We start from the raw sequence: 19,873 nt of genomic DNA, 5'->3' as shown, positions 1-19,873 counted from the left end.
AAGTACATCATCCTCTTATACACAGCTTTCGATGGTTTAAGATTACGTACTTGACCTGTCTTGCTCCAATAGCAACATATTACTTTTAGGAGACTTCAATTTACCTCACATTGATTGGGTCCCTTCCGATGATGAAACATATCAAGAAGCTTCTCTAACATCTTCACAAAATGAGCTTGCTTTATTAGACAAAATTTTGTATACTGACTTACAGCAGATAAGCTGTATTAAAAACTATAAAAATCGAATTCTCGATTTGGTATTTTCCTCTGACGCTATTAGTGCTCTTGTTCTAGAGTCTAGAACTGGTATCACTAATATAGACGGTTACCATCCACCTTTGGATATCTTCTTTGAATGGAGCCATCATATTACTGAAAACAGTAACGATTTTGATTGCTCTTACACTCTTGATTTTAAAAAAGCAAATTTCGAGTTGCTTTCTGAAAACATATCTAGTTCAGGGATAGAAAATATACTTACATTATCTAATATTGATGAAGCAGTTACAAATTTTTATAACATCCTTAACAGCTGCCTTGTAAATTCCATTTCCATGAAAAAGTCAAATAATTATAATAATTTAAGTCACCCTTGGTACACAAAAGACCTAAAAATACTTAGAAATAAACGAAATAAAGCATGGAAACTTTTTTTAAGAACCCTTTCACCAGTTGATCACGCTTCTTACGTTGAACTATTTGAAGAATTCAAAACTCATTCAAAAAATTTGTACACCGACTACATGATTGAGAAAGGAAATTCCCTAAGAAAAGATCCAAAGTCATTTTGGAACCTTGTTAACTCAAAGAAAAACTCAGATGGATATCCGGCAAATTTCACTCATGAAGATATTACATTACATCAAACATTTGACATTTGCAATGCTTTCGCCAGTAACTTTCGTAATTCATTTGTTAATGAAACTGTTGATGTTGACGAAGTCTATTTCAAAAATTTACATTCATATTCCGAAACGAGCTGTACGAACATCCCTGTACTGCAAAGTACTGTGTTAGACCTTCTTTCATCCATAAATGATGATTGTTCTGCTGGCCCAGATGGTGTGCCACCAATAGTATTAAAAACCTGTAGAAACTCCCTAGTTCAGCCTCTAACATTTTTAAAGTCAAACTTTCCATCAAGTCAGGAAAATTTCCCTCCATCTGGAAAAAGTCATTCCTCACTCCTGTTTTCAAGAAGGGTGATAAGACAGATATAAAGAATTATAGGCCTATTTCGAAACTATCCTGCATTCCAAAGGTTTTTGAGCAAGTTGTTCGTGATAGTCTAGCATTTTATAGTAAAAATCTGATAAGTGAAAAGCAGCATGGCTTGTAAGAAAAAGATCTACTACAACTAATCTTCTTAGCTTCTTAAATAAATGTTCTAATGCATTAGAAAAGGGTAATGAAGTTGACTGCGTTTACACTGACTTTTCAAAGGCATTTGATCAACTTAGTCATAAAATAATAATCTTCAAATTAAAAGCTTTTGGTTTTCCACGTATTTTTATTGCCTGGGTTGAATCTTATCTTAACCAAAAATCCTATCAGGTCAAATTTAGAAACTGTCTTTCAGATCTTTTTATAGCCAACTCTGGCGTCCCTCAGGGAAGTCACCTAGGCCCGTTTTTATTCATTTTAGCTATAAACGACGTAATCTCGTGCATAACTTCAAGTGATATTCTAATATTTGCTGTTGATATGAAGATTTTTAAAGAAATTAAGTCTGACAATGACCGTATCCTTCTACAAAGCGATATTAACAGTTTTAATGTTTGGTGTGGTAAAAATGGCCTTTCACTTAACCCAGCTAAATGCCAAACAATTACATTCTCGAGAAAACGAGTCATTAATATTTTTGATTACTACATCTTGAAACATAAGCTATGTCGAGTATTTAGCTTCAAAGACTTGGGTGTCCAATTTAGTTCAAATTTAGGATTTAATGAACACATCAATTTTATAGTAAATAAAGCGAGCTCAATGCTTGGTTTTATTAAACGTTGGGCAAAGGAATTTGATGATCCATTTGTTACTCTATCTTTGTACAACTGCTACGTTCGACCTCATCTTGAGTACGCTTCTCAAGTATGGAGTCCTTTTTATGAAGTTCATAAAAACCGAATCGAATCTATTCAACACAATTTTGTACGCTTCGCTCTAAAAGGTCTTCCTTGGACCGACCCTTTCAACTTGCCACCTTATGAACATCGCATTCAACTTCTTCAGATACAAACTTTAGCACAGAGACGTGTAAATAATGATTTAATCTTTCTTCATCAGCTTATTAATTCCCAAATTGACGCCCCTGATCTATTAGCTTGTATTGGTATAAATTATCCGGGTGGATCTCACCTCCTACGAAGATTTGAACCCTTGCATATCGACTTTCATAGAACAAACTATGGTATTAATGAGCCTCTTAGTCGCATGAGTAAACTTTTTAACTTGAACCATTCATCCTTAGACTTTAATTTGACGAAAATGGGTTTAAAAACATTGTTTCGAACCAGTGCTCCACAATCGTGACTTTTAATCAATGTTTTAAATAAATTATATATGTTGTATTTTTTGTACTTATAATTTTATAACTTGTAATTTTGTTCGTAATTATTTTGTTTTATATTGTGCATGTGGGAGGTTGTTTTTTTTTTTTTTTTGTTTACTAACCACTAACATGCACTTATGATGAGCCTCTGATCGTAGATAAAATTTTAAGTGATTTGGATCAGAGATATCTTGCTCACGGCCAGACACCTTTTTCTGGAGGTCATCTAGGAGATCTACTACAGAAATAACGGAACCCAATATTTTTTTAAATACACATTGAATTCGTTCAATACATAAAATTTGTAAAGAAACATGTATATGTACATGTATTCTTTATGTTTATATAATTAAATGCCTCTTCACACAAAATCCACAAAAAAGAACGTTTTTTTCACACTTACAACTAGATATAACCCCTTAATTTAAATTTAAGATTACACAATTTGCGTCCGAGACGTACCTAACCAAAAAGCTTCCAAGACGCGACCGAGACGTCCAAAACGCGAACGAGACCCGTCCAAATGCGACTGAGACGCGTACAAAACGCGACCAAAACGAGTCTAAAACGCGTCCAAAACGTAACCAAAACGCTACGGAGACGCGTCCAAGTCACGTCCAAAACTGAGACGCATTCAAAACGCAACCAAGACGCTTCAAAGACGCCTCCAAAACGCAACCAAAACGCGTCTAAAACGAGTCTTAAACGCGACCAAGACGCGTCCAAAACGCGAATGAGACGTGTACCTATTTTTAGTTTTTTTTTAATACCTAATTGTAGTTATTTTGGTTTAAGCTCCAATTTTATAGCTAAACACTTCTTAAAATATTCAAGGTTTGGTTAATACCAACATCTTTTCACGAAAGTCTTGAATTTAATTTTGAATCAAAGCAATGAGTTCATAATCAACAGGCCTATGAGTTCAGATAAAATAATACAAATTTTTTTTTTTCACATCTTCTAAAAAAATTCAATGCCAAAAAATATTTATATAAAAAAAAAACATTGTCGAAAAGTTGTTTCCGCATTTTACGATCTTTCAGAGCCTCGCTATCCTGCAATACTATTTCTATATAATATTCTTAAAATAATTGTAATTTTTCTAAGCAGGAAAGAGAAATTTTCTATCACAGAAAACACTGTTAGAAGCTGGAGAGCCTTTGTTGTTCTCTTTTTATTAATAACTTTTTTAACTGGTTTATATGTTTTTATTCTATTTATTTTCAAGACGTTATAAATCTTTAACTGTGTTATAAAAAAAAGCCAAATATCAGTGAGAATTGTATTTAGATTTTAAATACGGTTTCATATTGCAACAGCCTACACAGGGATTGAAAACAAATCAACTGAAAAAATTGATTCTCCTCTGAACCAGCTTATCTAAATCTTTAAAGCATGTTTTGCAGAAAATTTCTTTTCAATGGATATTGTTTAAATTATTTTTAATTTAATGGGTTGAAGCAAGGTTAAGAGAAATGCACCCTCTTTTATTTGACCACCTGCAAAAAACTACAAGTCTCTATACCCTCTGATTACATGTCTGTTGTAAAGGCGTTATTGCAATTCTTTCATAACAAATTAGCCATCAATTTCTGATTCTAGGGCGGTAACTTTCGAACAAAAAAGAGCTCAAGGTCTCTTATTAGCAATATAGGTTGACACAATCCGATACGGAATACGTAACAATTACTATACTTTTCAAAGAATGCATTGCCCTAGTAACGAGGGCGTCCAAAAACTCAATAAGCATCCCCCACACACACGACAAACGTTCGTCATCATTTGGGGTGTTTATTTGCTTCCTTCTTTTTGTGTGCGTTTTACTTTTTTTCCGCGCTCATAAGGGGTGCCGAAGTGAAATCACAGAATCACCTAAAACCATCAACGAAACATAATGAAAAATCACAGAAATTATAGTGCCATGAATCTTACCAATCTCTTTTAATAAAAAATGGAAAAGCTGACTAAAAGCGGATGGCAATATGAGAAATTGCCAAAAATGCGTATCAAATTTTCATTAAGGGCTGGAAAGTAATTTCCCTCTTCCGAATTTTATATTAAGCCGCACTCTATACTTTTCTGTGTCCGCTCCACACCACAACGCCAACGCGCTGTTGCGGAAAACGAATCTATCCGAGAGTTAGTAACATGAATTTCCATTACGGACGTGAGATTAGATTATTAGGATAAGTGCCGTAAAAGCGGAAACAGGAAACAACAGTATACAGAATGGTGCTGTGTAATTGATTTTTGCACTTTATTTAAAAATAAAAATATAGAGAACCAGACACCCGCACATAAACAGGAACTTTATGAAAAACAAAGTTTGATGTCTATTTAGAGTGCGTTTGGTGTAAATTAATTTGTAAAGTAGAAAAAGGATGTTATAATTAGTAACTAGCTCTTCAATATTCTAGGGTAGAAAACATGAAATACATTTTCATTTTCAAATTGTTGCTTTGGCTGATTGTTTATTAAATAATGGAATGGTTGCACATAATTTACACTAAAATCTAGAACTAATTTACAGCAAAATAGAAGTTCTATTTTGGCGTATAACACTAGGGCGATCGTTATTTAGGTTTTTTTCGAGAATCAAGTTCCTAAGTGGAAAAACTGTTTCTAAATAATAAAAAAAATCCTCTAACTTTTTCAGATTTTTACTAAGACACTAGATGGCGCCCCAAGAGGGTTAAAGTTTTTTATCATTTGAAATAGGTATGTTTTGACTTATAGGGAAATTTTTTTTAGTTAAAGCCTTCAATCAAAATTTTTTGATTAAGTTCTTGTCTATTAACAATTAAACAACGTTTTCAAAAAGGTATAAACCATTTTTCTAGGACCAGGGGCTTAGTCATGAATTGCCATTACTTTTAATAAAATTGGTCGTTTGACAGTTTAACATATTTAACAACAAAACGTTCCTAAATGATTTGTTAAAAAAACACAACAAATTCTAACAATGCCTCTTCAACTTGTTTTCACATACTAACCATAGTTAAATACTCCTAATTCAAAATTTGTTCTTAATTTTACATCACTAACGTAACTATTTACTCTTCATCTTAAAAAGGTCGTTCAAAGCGATTAATTTTAAATTATCATTTAATATACCCGAAATTTACACGAGAAATTTCCATCCGCTTACGAAATTTTGTCTTTGCATATTATTGCAAAACTTTGCAGAAATTGAAATGGAAAGTGCAATATTTTTTCGTTTGGTGCAACGAAATCAAAGAATTCTTTGCAAATTGGCAAAACTTTGCGCTTTTTAGAAAATTACTTTGTGCTTTGCAAATTTGTGGTTGGTGCAACAATATTTGCAAAGAAGGAAATTTTGTTTTACTTTTCAAAAAAATAATTTCATTTTGGCAAATTGGTTGGTGCAAAGTAGTTGGTGCAACGTGCAATAAGGCCCAGGTCTATTTACTGTCAGCTTCTATCTGTAAACTAAGACTTGTTTCGACAGTTAGGTCCGCAGTTATCTGATTCCGAATGCAAGATAAAAAAATCAGCAACCAAACCTTCAACAAATTTTTGGTTTTCAGCTAGGTTGCAGGAGTAGGTATTTTGATTCGGTTTTGAACTGTGGTTTCGATGAAAATGTGCAACCAATACTTGGATATCTCAAATAAGCTCATTGCTTTTCAAAAACCCACGTGGGGTACGGGGTTTAATTCCGTTTACGTTAATGCACTCCACCATTTTAAAAATCTAGAAAACTGAATCTCGAAATGAACTGGGACTTTTTTAAGATTCTGTACAAAATCAAATAAAAAGTTAAACGATTGTGTTTCTTCTTCTTTCACCTCTTCCTGGTGAAAGTAGGATTTATTATTTCACATTTAGAGGAAACAAAAACCCCACTTTTTTCCGGAGTTAGATTTCCGCATCTTGCATGGGAGATGAGAAAGTAGTTCACTTTACTAAAGTGGTTTTGCATTTGATTCCCATTGAGTGTGAACTCAGGACCGTAGGAACTTATTTCCCAGAGAATTATTTACCTTCATCCCTTAGGAATCAGTCTTACTAACATACTTAGGGTGACCAGCGCCGTAAGGTGGCTGCAATCCGCTGTGGATTTGGGCCTCAACCAACAAGCTTCGCCAGCCAGCTCTATCCTTAGCTCGCTGCTTCCAGTTGCGCACGCCAAGTTGGTTGAGGTCCCCTTCCACTTGGTTGCGCCACCTCAAACGAGGTCTTCCTCTACTGCGCCGTCCCTCTGGGTTGGAGTCGAAAAATTTCCGGGCCGGAGCATTGTTGTCCATGCGCTCCACGTGACCTAGCCAGCTCAGGCGCTGCACCTTCACTCTCTTGGCTAGGTTAGCGTCCTTGTACAACCCGTAAAGCTCGTTGTTGTATCTTCTTCTCCAATCACCATCAATACACACGGGACCAAAATCCAAAATTAGGAATCAGTCATCCTCATAAATAAATATTTGTCAACAGAGGCCTATGCAAAAAGTTGAGTCTCCAATAAATTGGGATGTCTTTTCAGAAGGCGGAACCAAACAAGACATCAACAGTCGAATCCGGGAGCCTAAGGCTTCGTTCAGAATGTCGTCTGATATATGGATAAAAAATTCTTTGAACTTAATAATGTCGATTAATAAACCAAATGTTTTTACTTTTTTAATTGCGATGCTATTGTTGTAACATCTCGATTATTGTTGTTGTTATCCTTAAAAGTAATACAGAGTTTTTATGATTTTGCCGCCGATAAGCGATAACTTATAAAATTATTAAAATCATACCAAAACGATTTAACTGATTGTATTTGCACTTGGATTTATAATTTATATTGAATAGAAAACTATCACCCTTCACGTTTTCAAAAGAAATTAATTAAACAAATCAAAAACAGATAGCTATGTATTTTTAAATGTACAAATCCAACAACCTCCTTAATAACTCAACCTTTGTCAAAATGTGTTTTAATGCAAACATTGACACGTGGGAAGAACGTTTATTTACCAACCCAAATACCACCTGACAAGCATTGTTTGAAGATTAACACTTCACCCAACGCCACCGCCACGACCAAACGACGAAAACGTGGTTGTGCGCGAAGTCCAATAACCCGCATTTAAATTATTATTCCCCATCGTCAAAGTTTGTTGTTTATTTAAAGAGTCCTTAAAGCGAAAACAACCGATTGGTCTTGAGATGTCATCAAAGAGGAATTATCACTGTTTTTTTTTTTTTTGGTATATTCCCTAAACACAACAAAAATTATTCCGCGCAACATTTTAAAAGAGGGTAAGAATAAAATTTATTCACAAACGTAATGTTCCATCTCTTTTCGAGAGTAAATACTTGGCCGCGAATGTAGTCATCTGTGGCGTGAATTTGACACCCACTTATAATAAAGACTATCGTCTTGAGGCCCCCGTTAGCTAATTAAAAGACATTTCATATGGCGGCAAACGCGAGTTTTTGTTTTTCTTTGCGAATCTATAAGTGGCAAGAGGTTAATCTTATTGAATGAAAGACACGAGCAGAGCATAGCCGCCAGAAAAATGGTGACACTCTGAAATAGTTTGTTAAATTAAAAGCTTATTAGAAAATTATATTTATTTTTAAATTTATTTTCATACTTTTTTTAGTAATTAATTGGTATTAATTAAAGAACATTTTCTTATTCCCATATGTATAATTCATTGTTCATTGTTTTCGAGAATTTTTCTCATTTTCAGGTTTAAACTTTAAAGCAAATGAAAGTTATTATTTTAAATTAAAAGTAACACAAACATCAATTTATAAATATTTTTAAATTTAAAAAAAATTATGATAACTTACTGTTATAATTGAACTGGCTACGTTGAAAGTAAATATAGTGTGTTGGTTATTTTTTTTAATTGCTATTTGATAGTTGTTAAAGGTTTGTCCCGATTTGTTCCATTTTTTTTTTCTTTAATTTTAAAAACGGTTTGTTTTTGAAAGTTGTTCTACGTTGTTCCAGAATGTTGACCGTCTTTTATCGAAAATTTTTTCACAGTTGTTCCAGGTTTTAATAGTTTTTCCTAAAAATGATCCAAATCTTTGGACCTCTAAGTTCAATACTTTGAAAGTAAGGGGCCGAAAACAAAGAAATACTTTTTTCGATTTTTCAATTTTATTAACTTTTAATAGGTAGGTAAGTGTTTACCGAAGCGATGTCTTAAAAAAAAATGTACGACCTCAATTTTTTGTAAATGGTTAAACTTTGTTTTTTTAATTTGTATGAAAATTAAACACTTAAAAAATCAAAAAAAAAAAAAAGAAAAGCTAAAATTTGTTCGTTACTTACGAAACATTGAACTAAGGGAACCAAAAATCTGGAACAACTTCATTTAAAACATGGAATAACTTTCAAAAATTAAATTTCAAAAAAAGTGGGGCTAGGTCAAAAACTGTTTTTTAGTTCCAAAACCTGCATTTTTGAAAATTTTTGAAAAGAAAAATTGGAAAAATTTGGAACAAATCCGAATCAACGTGGAACTACTTGCAAAAATAACATTTTAAAAAAACAGTGAAGATAACTTGACACACTCAATGAAATGACTAAATTATATTGAGTGCAATTTATGTTTAGTGCAATTTTTCAACTTGACAAGGATTTCTTCATTCCTACCATACATATACCATCGCGTCTTATTAGTGTATGTGTATGTGCGTTTCCAGAAAAAAAAAGAAGAGTGATTAAGATGCCTACTCCATAATTTACAATTTAAAGTCCTTTAAAATGACATTAAGGATTATCCTAATGTGATAAGGCCGACACGCTATGAGAATACATAAATTCGAGAAGCAAAGAACAAATTTTGATGGGATTAGTCATAATCTGTTTAGCAGAATAGACTTGCAGAAGAGAAAGAAAAAAAAAAAAACAAAAAAGCAAAGAAGAAAAAAAAAAGATACAAAGGTCCTGCTGGTTGTTAAAAAATATGTAAAAGGAAATTATAGATTCCACAGGGGATGTGAGGAATTATTATTTTCCTCGAGTTTTCTCATCGAGCTTTGGTGATGTGGTGTTTTTTTTTTTTTTTTATTTTGAGATTTCTTGTATACTTACGCGTATTTTTTCCTACTTTAACATAGGTTCACATATATATACGTGAAGATTCATATACCTATAGAAGACTTTTGCATGTCCTTGTGTGTGCTACAGAAACTGTGAAGGATAAATGTTCGTTATATTCCAAACAGGGATTTTTTCAGTCTTTTACTTTTCTTCTGCTTTCACAGTCTGGCTCATTGTGACAACGAAAAACATCTTCTGCTTGTCAAAGATATTGTATCCTTGTAGAGCTTAAGTTTCTGATACACGATGAGGCACCATATCATTGCAACCCGAGACTCCCTCGTTTTCTGTCTTGATGCCAGGGACTTTCACTTGGATTTTATTTTGTATTTTTTTTAATGGCAAAAGTTATGCCCTGATTGTGGGTTGTTGGGTTGGATATACACAGAGCTGTTTTTTTTTTTAATGTTCAAGGGTAAAACCGAAACAGCGGAAGGATAACGTTTGAGTGGGGATTGTGTGGCGGTATAAAGAGGATATTGTCATGACGGATGGTATGATGAATGGGCAAAACTGTGATATCAGGACGGTTTTGTACAACCAAAAGGTTTATTTTTGGCAGAGTTTTTATTTTTAATATGTGTGTGGGTCTTAAGTTATCTGTCAAAAAATATAAAATGGGTTGGGTGTAAATAAATAAATTGTTTGAATTAAATTGAAACTTCTCAGTTTGATTTTTTTGTAATTTCATCTGTTAAAAGCTATTGGTTCATGAAATTTCTTCAACTTACTTTTTTATTACATTGGATCAGATTATTTCAAATGGAAGGAGTGTTGAAACCGATTCGAATTAAAGTGTAGAATATTTTAATAGGAATTCACATCTTCATCAAAATGGCTTAGTATTTAGATAAACCGCTCAAGGCAATTGCGTAAACATAAGTTTTGTTAAAATATTATATATAATATTATCGTATATATAAACGACATACAGTCACTCACGAAATTATTGGGTCATATCTTGGTCTTGGATTAAATGTTGAAAAAAATTAAGTTCCTTCTTCAAGTTCCTTAGGACATTTTCGGGACATGTTCGGAACATGTCGCGAACATGTCCCGAACTGTCGCTAGAATTTCCAGAACTGTCGCGAGCACGTCCCGAACATTCCCCGAAAGTGTCCGAACATGTCCCAAACATGTCCCAAACATGTCCCAAACATGTCCCAAACATGTCCCAAACATATACCAAACATGAAGTTCGGGACGTGCTCAGGACATGTTAAGGACATGCTAGGGACAAGTTTGGGACATGTTCGGGAAACGTTCGGGTCGCAGTCAGGACATGTTTGGGACACAAAAGTATTGGGCTGTCTTGAGTTGGAATTGTCATTATATGACTTGGCCTTTCGGATGAAATTGCAATCTCTACCACACTGCTAACGTAAATTTGGAACGTGAGCATGAGTCAGCTGGCGTTCATAATTTAATAAGACCTTATCACGTCAAAAAAAAAAAAACATGGGCAGAGGCAGGGGCGTACCTTGATGTAGGGGTCCTGGGGCAAGACTAAATTTTAGGGCCCCTTTGATATAGAAAATAAGAACAAATAAAAAAGAACTAATACGTCCACTTTTTTTTTTGTGGCCCCTGATGTACCTTTCTTTTGTAGGTCGCTAAGATTATGCAAGTAATATTTTTTGGGGCCCCAAGATTTATTTTTTTGGGACCTCTGAGGTAATATTTTTTTGTTTAGATGAAATAATATGTGGCTGGCTACCAATTCACTGAAAAATATAATTTGTCTCTCTTCTGTCCGAAGTGATTCATGTCAAATATCTTATCTTTTTGCTTCGATAGTTTTATACCCAGCTGCATCTCCTTACGGGGCCCTGGCGTGTTGGGGGCCCCCAGGGCGGAGGAAGCAAATACTATTTGATTTAACACTGATTTTTCAATCGTCAGTTAGACTATCAAAAGAATAAATGTCAATATAAAAAAAAACTTTTATTCCTAGGAATAAGCTCTAACTGAGGTTTATCTGACTATTGAAAAATTGGCCCTTTATTAATCGAAAAACTTAAATTCTAAGAGTCCTAAGATAAGTTGGACTTTCAGCAAACATAAAACCATTACTTTTGGAACACTGTATTATAGAGACCTTATCTAAAAATCCCTTTTAATTTTTAGTTTTGACAACTTTTTAAAGTTGACACCATTTAAAACAGTACAACATCAGCTTTATGATTGCTTAGAAGTTTTCAGGAACTATTTTTGAAGTAGTAAAATGTATAAATAATAGCATTTTTTTGATGTAAACTAGGTTGGGTTATGTATAGTGCCTAGTTATAAAAACATTGTAATGAAGTAGCAATATGGCGTTCAATAACTTCCTATATTATCAACCTTACAAATACAATCACAACGATAAATAAGTACTTTCGTATTTCGTACACCTACACTTTTATCGATTTTGACATATGAATAAAAATAAAAATGTTTAATCGATCTGACCACGAAAATTAATTCAATTGACTGAACTGTTCAGCTGATGAGTTCCATTAGCATCCCGTTCGAGCAGCAACGAGCTTTTAAAACCGAAAGGCAAGTGCATAACTATGCAATTGTAAATTAATCACGCTCGTTGCTTCCGATATCCACCTTAACCATCACCCACTATCACACCCCAGCTGAGCACCCCCGCCACAGCTTAAAATGCCGTATAGATATGACGCTATGAACAGCGCTAGCGCTAGCCGTGCAAATAATTTGTGTTAATACAATTTTGGATCACGTTGGTCATTTTTTTGTTTTCTTCTTGTTGTTGTATTATTTTTTTATAAAGTTGGATTCTTTTTTTTTTTGTATTTTACTCGCGTGTCCTTTAGGACATGATTGTGTAACGGAATGCAAAATGTGTGCAGTGTAATAAATACAATTCGTTGCTTTTTCAAAAAATAAAAAAAAAAAAAATGAAAATAAAAATAAAACACCCACTCATCGAAATTTTATGTAAAATTTGCACAATAACGCTGAAAAGGTTCCGCCTATATTATACAGGGTGTCCCACAGTCACCGCCCCAAACGAAAACCATGGATTCCTGAGGTCATTTTAAGTCGAAAAACTTAAGAGGTAATTTTCTCGTTTTCGTCCCGTTTTCGAGTTACCACGGTTTTTATGATTTTTGTTCTCTTTTCCCTTATCTAGCTTTATCTTTGCCAAACTACGTTTGATTTGAAAATTTTTTTTTACAACCAATCAAGAATTTATTACAGTTTTAGTTTGTCTCAAAACTTTTTTTTCTGCGGACAACCGTTTCTCCACAATTTGGCATCAAACACAATTTTCTTCGTTTTTTAAGTTGTTTTTTACACTTTCATATCATTTAAGTCAAAAAAAACACGTTAATGAGTATTAATTTTTTGTGCTTTTTATTAAAGCCCAGTTTATTTTCATAAAAAAAATAAGTTTTATTTCATAAAAAAGGCTACTGAAATTAATTAAAAAAAATAAACAAACTGAGTGAATTAAAAAAAAAATAATTTTTAAATAAAAAATTAATTTAAATGAATTAAAAACTTTTTCTGAGCTATTGTGGTTAAGAAAAGAACAAATAAATAAAGCTCAGAAAAAGTTTGAATTCATTTAAATAAATTTTGTATTTAAAAATTATTTTTTTTTTTAATTCACTCAGTTTGTTTATTTTTTTTAATTAATTTCAGTAGCCTTTTTTATGAAATAAAACTTATTTTTTTTATGAAAATAAACTGGGCTTTAATAAAAAGCACAAAAAATTAATACTCATTAACGTGTTTTTTTGACTTAAATGATATGAAAGTGTAAAAAACAACTTAAAAAACGAAGAAAATTGTGTTTGATGCCAAATTGTGGAGAAACGGTTGTCCGCAGAAAAAAAAGTTTTGAGACAAACTAAAACTGTAATAAATTCTTGATTGGTTGTAAAAAAAAATTTTCAAATCAAACGTAGTTTGGCAAAGATAAAGCTAGATAAGGGAAAAGAGAACAAAAATCATAAAAACCGTGGTAACTCGAAAACGGGACGAAAACGAGAAAATTACCTCTTAAGTTTTTCGACTTAAAATGACCTCAGGAATCCATGGTTTTCGTTTGGGGCGGTGACTGTGGGACACCCTGTATAAAGTGTGTAGGAATGAGATAGGTAACTACCTATTACACACAAGTTGGCAAAATGCGCCCATTTTGCAAGGAAACACTTTTTACGACAATTTTCCTTTTTATTTAAAATGTGAAGGTTGGGGCAGCAAAGGGTAAGTTATGGATTCGACCAAATTGTGAAAAAAGACAAGATTTTAATCAAAATGATGACATTCACAATGCAGATACTAAAAATTTTGGGATTAAGAGGGTATGTTGCTATGAGATTCAATTAAGTTCTCTCTAATGATATCTTACAAAACGGGACTCTTGTGAGAGAGATATCTATCCGGAAGGGGACCCATCAGGTTTATAGACTTTTTAGCATGATTGAATGGGGTACTTGCAACAATAAACTGTCTCATGTAATTATCCAAAGAGACACGTGGCGGTCTTCTTTTGATAGAACCTATAACCAAAACGGTAATTTTTGGAAATGAGTGTGTGTTTGAAAGTGTACATTTGTCTACCTTAAAAACTCTTAAAGAAAGTATAAAACACAAAAACAACTGTGTTTTAAGTATTCAACAAGCCACAAGATTCTAAGGAAAGAAAGAAATGGTTAAATAGCAACTTAATGTACCCTTTCTTCCATGTACCCTTTTCCCCCTTTTCACCATCACTACGGTCAAAGATGAATATTATTTGTAAATGGTTTTTTTTTTACCTGGCCGAGGTGTAGAAATAAGAGGGTTATGTATTTACCAGGTTTGTATTTAAATATGTATGTTCCCTTATAACTTTTAAAGTAATTATAATACCTTAATTTATAAATGTAACATAGGAAATATGAATTCATTCTTCCTTATATATATGTTTCTCTTATACGATACACGCCGTGCAAGTAGCGAATAGCGATATTATTGATGCGCTTTCCGATGTCCACTTAAATTTTTTTCATGGAAGTGTTAACTTAGCCAAGTCGAATTAAATTTTAAATTCTAGAAAGAAACCTATTTTGGATAAAAAAAATAAATTTTTTGAAAATCTTTTTAATTTTAAACTTCCATATTCGGGTTTATACACATTTTAATTACCTAAGTATTTTTTCAGACTTTTTGAAAATCTGTCAATTTTTTTCAAATTTTGTTTATATGTATCGTATAAAAATTTCTCAACACACTTATAATTTCTCAAACACAAATAATGCGTGACACAGCAAGACATTCAGAAGTTTATTTCTTCCCTATTAATAGAAAACAAAAGAAAACAAAATAATCATTTTTATCAAACAAACAAAACCGACTTCCATGGATCAAAACTGGGTTTTATGGTTTTTCTAATAATACCTATGGCCAAAACTGAACGAAATTGAAATGGGTTTACATTGCAGCCACCAGCTTACCAATACAAAAAGAATTACCAAAATTGGTTCAATTAGTCGAAAGTTTATGAGGTAACAAACAAAAATAAAAAAAAATACAGACCTCCTTTTTGGAAGTCGGTAAAAAACTTGCTAAATTCTGGTGACACGAACTTACTTTTACATATGTATGCATATAACGTCTAGTTTTAAATTGAAGGAGATAGAATGATTGATAGGGAAAAGTTGAATATTTTTTTCCGCACAAATTCTTAATTAAGAGAAACACTGTTTTTTTTCCGCCGTTACTTCTTATCTCTTTAAATCTAGTCCCGCTCAAAGCTACTGAAAAAATATTCATATATATTTAGTATTTTCATAAAAAGGATTATAAATTTTTATAGTGGTCATTTCGGGTCTAGTTGCATAAAGCATATGCGGTAAAAAAAAACGCAAATAAATGAATGCAAAACAAGAGCACGTATACGCCACAGAGCACGAGCACAACGTGCAAATAGTGTGATTTACAAATTTGGTCTATGTGTCAACACCCAAATCGAAACTAAATAAAACTTGCACTCAATAATTGGACAAAATCTTAATTTCTTCGTTTCAATTTACTTTCTGACAAAGTTCTGCACCTTTTGAATAGAATGCAAGATATGTATAAAAAGTCAATTTTTTTCATTGCTTAGCTTAAGGGGTTATATCTAGTTGTAAGTGCAAAAAAAAACTTCTTTTTTGTGGATTTTTTGTGAAGAGGCATTTAATTAAATAAACATAAGGAATACATATCCACATAGCAAATTTAATGTATTAAAATAATTCGCTAAGTATTAAAAAAAAATATTGGGTTCCGTTATTTTTGCAGTAGATCTTCTAGACGACCTCCAAAAAAAAGGTGTCTGGCGGTGAGCAAAATTTCTCCGAAACGGCTGGAGTAATCGACTTGAAATTTTTACACAATTTTCTTAGATACTTTTGTCAGGTAATGAACGAAGGAAAAAGGTTTTTGACAATAATTCGATTTTTTAAGACACTTTAAAGTGTAAATTTTCGTGAAAAACAACGATTTTTTTCTTTGGGAAGCCGCCATTTTGTCAAAAATCAAAATTTTGACTATTCCTTCGTTCATTACCTGCATTCGTCTATCCACAAAATTAATCTTTTGGTTTTTTTAATTTTAAGTGACTTGGATCAGAGATATCTTGCTCACCGCCAGACACCTTTTTTTTTTTTGAGGTCGTCTAGAAGATCTACTGCAAAAATAACGGAACCCAATATTTTGTTTAATACATAGCGAATTATTTTAATACATTCAATTTGCTATGTGGATATGTATTCTTTATGTTTATATGTATATGTAATTAAATGCCTCTTCACAAAAAAATCCACAAAAAAGAAGGACAATTTTTGAACTTACAACTAGATATAACCTCTTAAGAACTCAAGAGGTTAATTTAAATGTTGGGAAATAGTACAGGTAAAATAGGCATTTAAAAAAAAAAAAATTGTTACACATATGAAACTTGGCAAAAAGTTTGCTTTTGGGATGAGAACCAAGTACAAAAAAGTCTATAAAAAAAGTTGGGTTGAAGGGTGTTTTTTCGCGGACAAGGCCAATTTTTTTGGGTTCTATTGGTTGGATATCCAAGATAAAGGGCTTCAGACTCAGGGAAAATGACAGATTATCATATCTTGCACTTAAAATACACGTTCAATTATAAACATTGAGACAATTTTATCCGTTTGTGAAGAACATTAGAAGGATAAAACTTCTGCACAATGTATGTAAGACTTAACTACATCAAAAAATAACAAAATCGTTCTTGGCCGCGGAACGTCCAAGTTCCATACAAAATTGCCCATTCTCCTTTTATTAATTTTTAAAACTAGGTGTAAATGTTTTGGTTGGTGTAAGAATTAAGAATCTATAAATTAAATCAAATTATCTTGAGTGAAAGGGTGTTTTTTTTAAGAAATGTGAAATTCGGAATAAGTACCACAAAAACTATAAAAAAATTGTTACACCAATGAAAATTGGTAAAAATGTTTCATTTATAACAGAAACCAAGAACCCGAGGTTAAAAGGTGTTTTGTTTTTGGGAAATAGGGAAAAGTCTATAAATTCTTTATGTGAAAGGGTGTTTTTTTAGAAGTAAAGAAAATATGGGTATATTTGGAAAAGTATGTAATACTAGAGTAATATTAGTGGTACCCTATTGAAATTTAGCAATTATGTTACTTTTAAGATAAGAAACAAGAATCTTAAGTGTCTATAAAAATATCATGGTTAAAAGGGTGTTTTTTTAAGTGAAAACAAAAATGATGGGTCACATTAATAGAATTTGCTAAAAACATTGATTTTGGGATAGAAAGCAAGAATAAAGAGTTTTCATAAAAAAATTTTGGTGAAAGGGTGTTTTTTTTCGAAGAGACAGTAAAATCTGCAATTGGTCCCAAAAAATCAATGATTCATTTTATTTATGGTTTTGATGACAAATTAAACATTTATAGATAAGTTCTTACACGTTTTACGCGAATCATTGGCTGTTTGGGACCAATTGCAGATTAAACTGTCTCTTCGATGTAAAAATGGAAAAAAAATTATTTTTTTATTAATCGACTTATTAGCAAATCTCTTTACATGTTCTTTTAGGAAATTGAACGCTCTACAAAAAAGGCTTTGCACACTTTTTTCATTTATATAATGGTTTAAAAGATACTTAAGGTCCAAAAATTTAGAAAATATTTACAAATTTGTTTTTTGTTCTTAATTTTGTAACAAATTGAAAAATTATAATAATCAAACGGGCAAGATACTGTAGGAAAAAATGTTTGGATGCAAATAATTAAGCAACTTGCTTTCCAAGAAATTAATTATTTAGAGTAATGAATAGAGCTTAAAGAGCCCTTTCTTTTTATTACCTACACTGAGATAAAAAATAAATTGAAGTTGAAAATTCTTTGTTTCAAAGATGAAATACTTTGATTTATGTGACTTCTTTAAGATACGAAACCATCAAAAATTAAACTTTTTTCCTCTGTTAAACCAACGCAACGTACACTATCTGATATTTCTCACATTTCACATAGTAACCAGTAATGATTGAATTGTGTAGCAATTTCGTGCTTTTTGCCGCCAGTAGAAAGCGGGGCCTTACTTTGAACAAATATTGAATACGAATTAAAAAAATCTTTTAGGTATTTGTAATATTAAGTTATCGAATATAAATGCAAGAACATACGACCAAGTAGTGAACTTTAATTAAATTATTAACTCAATACAAGTGAAAGGATGTGGCTTTTCCAACCAGCCGGAACGCAACGCTGAAAATTGTTCGATGGTGCGCTTTTTGAAATTTTAATGCAGCTTCAGTTTCATCGTCGTCGTCATCCGCATCGCATCATCGCGATGATGGGAATGGGAGTCCTTGACAGTGTTCCCATTCTGGCAATGCAATAAGCCCATGTGGTGGTAGGCTATGGTTTTACATCCGCCTAAGCGTTCAATGTTCCACTTACGCATATATGTATATTTTTTTTTTCGTTCTTTTTTTTTATTTTTTTTGTTGCTTCCATATTTTTTCTCTCATAGTTTGGGTCTTTTCGACCAATCAATTTGCATAATTTCACATCATTCTGCAAAAATGATGTCCCATGGTTGCCCAGCCAGTCCTGTTGAATATTTAAAAGTCCAGTTGAATGATTGCATTAAATTCTTTTGAGTGGTTCTCACAATTTTATTTTTTTTTTTTTTTTTATATTTGTAACTTTCGTCCTATCGATTTTTGGGACCCATCATGCAAGTAAATTTTTTTGTGTTGTATGATAAAAAATATATATAAAAAAAAAATAAGTTTCTGTCTAAACAGTGTTGTCAGTGACAGGTCCTTTTTCCTGTCACTTAACGGCTTAGGCTGGGCTATCAAACTGCCTGTCATAATTTATCTGTTTTACATCTATCCCAGTCGAGTCCAGTCCAATGCTCTTGTGTCCTCGTTAAAGGACTCTAAACCTTCCAATATAGTAGTAGTTAAAACATTTTTGTTAGTTTGGCGAGCGGCGGTGGTGGTTGTGATGGAACATTATTGCGATGTCTGTGTGCATTCGATATCGCGTATATTCGAATGGACGGACATACAAACTTACGGATGCGACTCATTGGCTTGGTTTTTTCATCTGGAAGTTCGGTGCATTGTGCATATTTGGGGCTTCATTTAATCCAACCGCGTTTAATTAATTGTGATTGGACATCGGAGGAGTTCAATGAAATCGGTCAGCATATAGGGGAGAGGAATGGGGTAGATATATTTGCGCTATGACAGTGTCGCTAGCCGGAAATTATACAATGAATTAATCGAACGGAATGATGATTTCGGTGCGGTTTATACTTACCGGTGAATCTGTTACAATAATATCCAAGCTTTTAAATATAAACGATATAATGCAGGATACCCCTCACGTTGATTGTTTTAAGGACTTGCAATAAGTTAAAATCGTTAATTATAGACTGCCAGTGTCATCCATATTATATGTCGACTGTAATGGAATGTCGGTGTTTAAATTTCAAATCAAAATGGAAATGCATTCACGAGAGTATTGGGGGATGTAAGTTATATATGAAATAATTTTGTTATATTTATTTTGTTAAATTTGGATGTGGATATGTTTGTTATGGCTGCAATGTTGATAATGAGGTTTTTTCTTCAGGTCGGAGAGCTGACCCTTACGTGGAATTACATACATATATATGAAAGGTTACAGGTTAAATTTGGTTCCAAACAAATAAAACCAATTGATATTGAAAATGAAAACACATAATTTATCACTTTAGAAA

The sequence above is a fragment of the Episyrphus balteatus genome, chromosome 2 (assembly GCF_945859705.1).
Source record: "Episyrphus balteatus chromosome 2, idEpiBalt1.1, whole genome shotgun sequence".
NCBI lineage: Eukaryota > Metazoa > Arthropoda > Insecta > Diptera > Syrphidae > Episyrphus > Episyrphus balteatus.
This window is presented reverse-complemented; position numbering follows the sequence as displayed.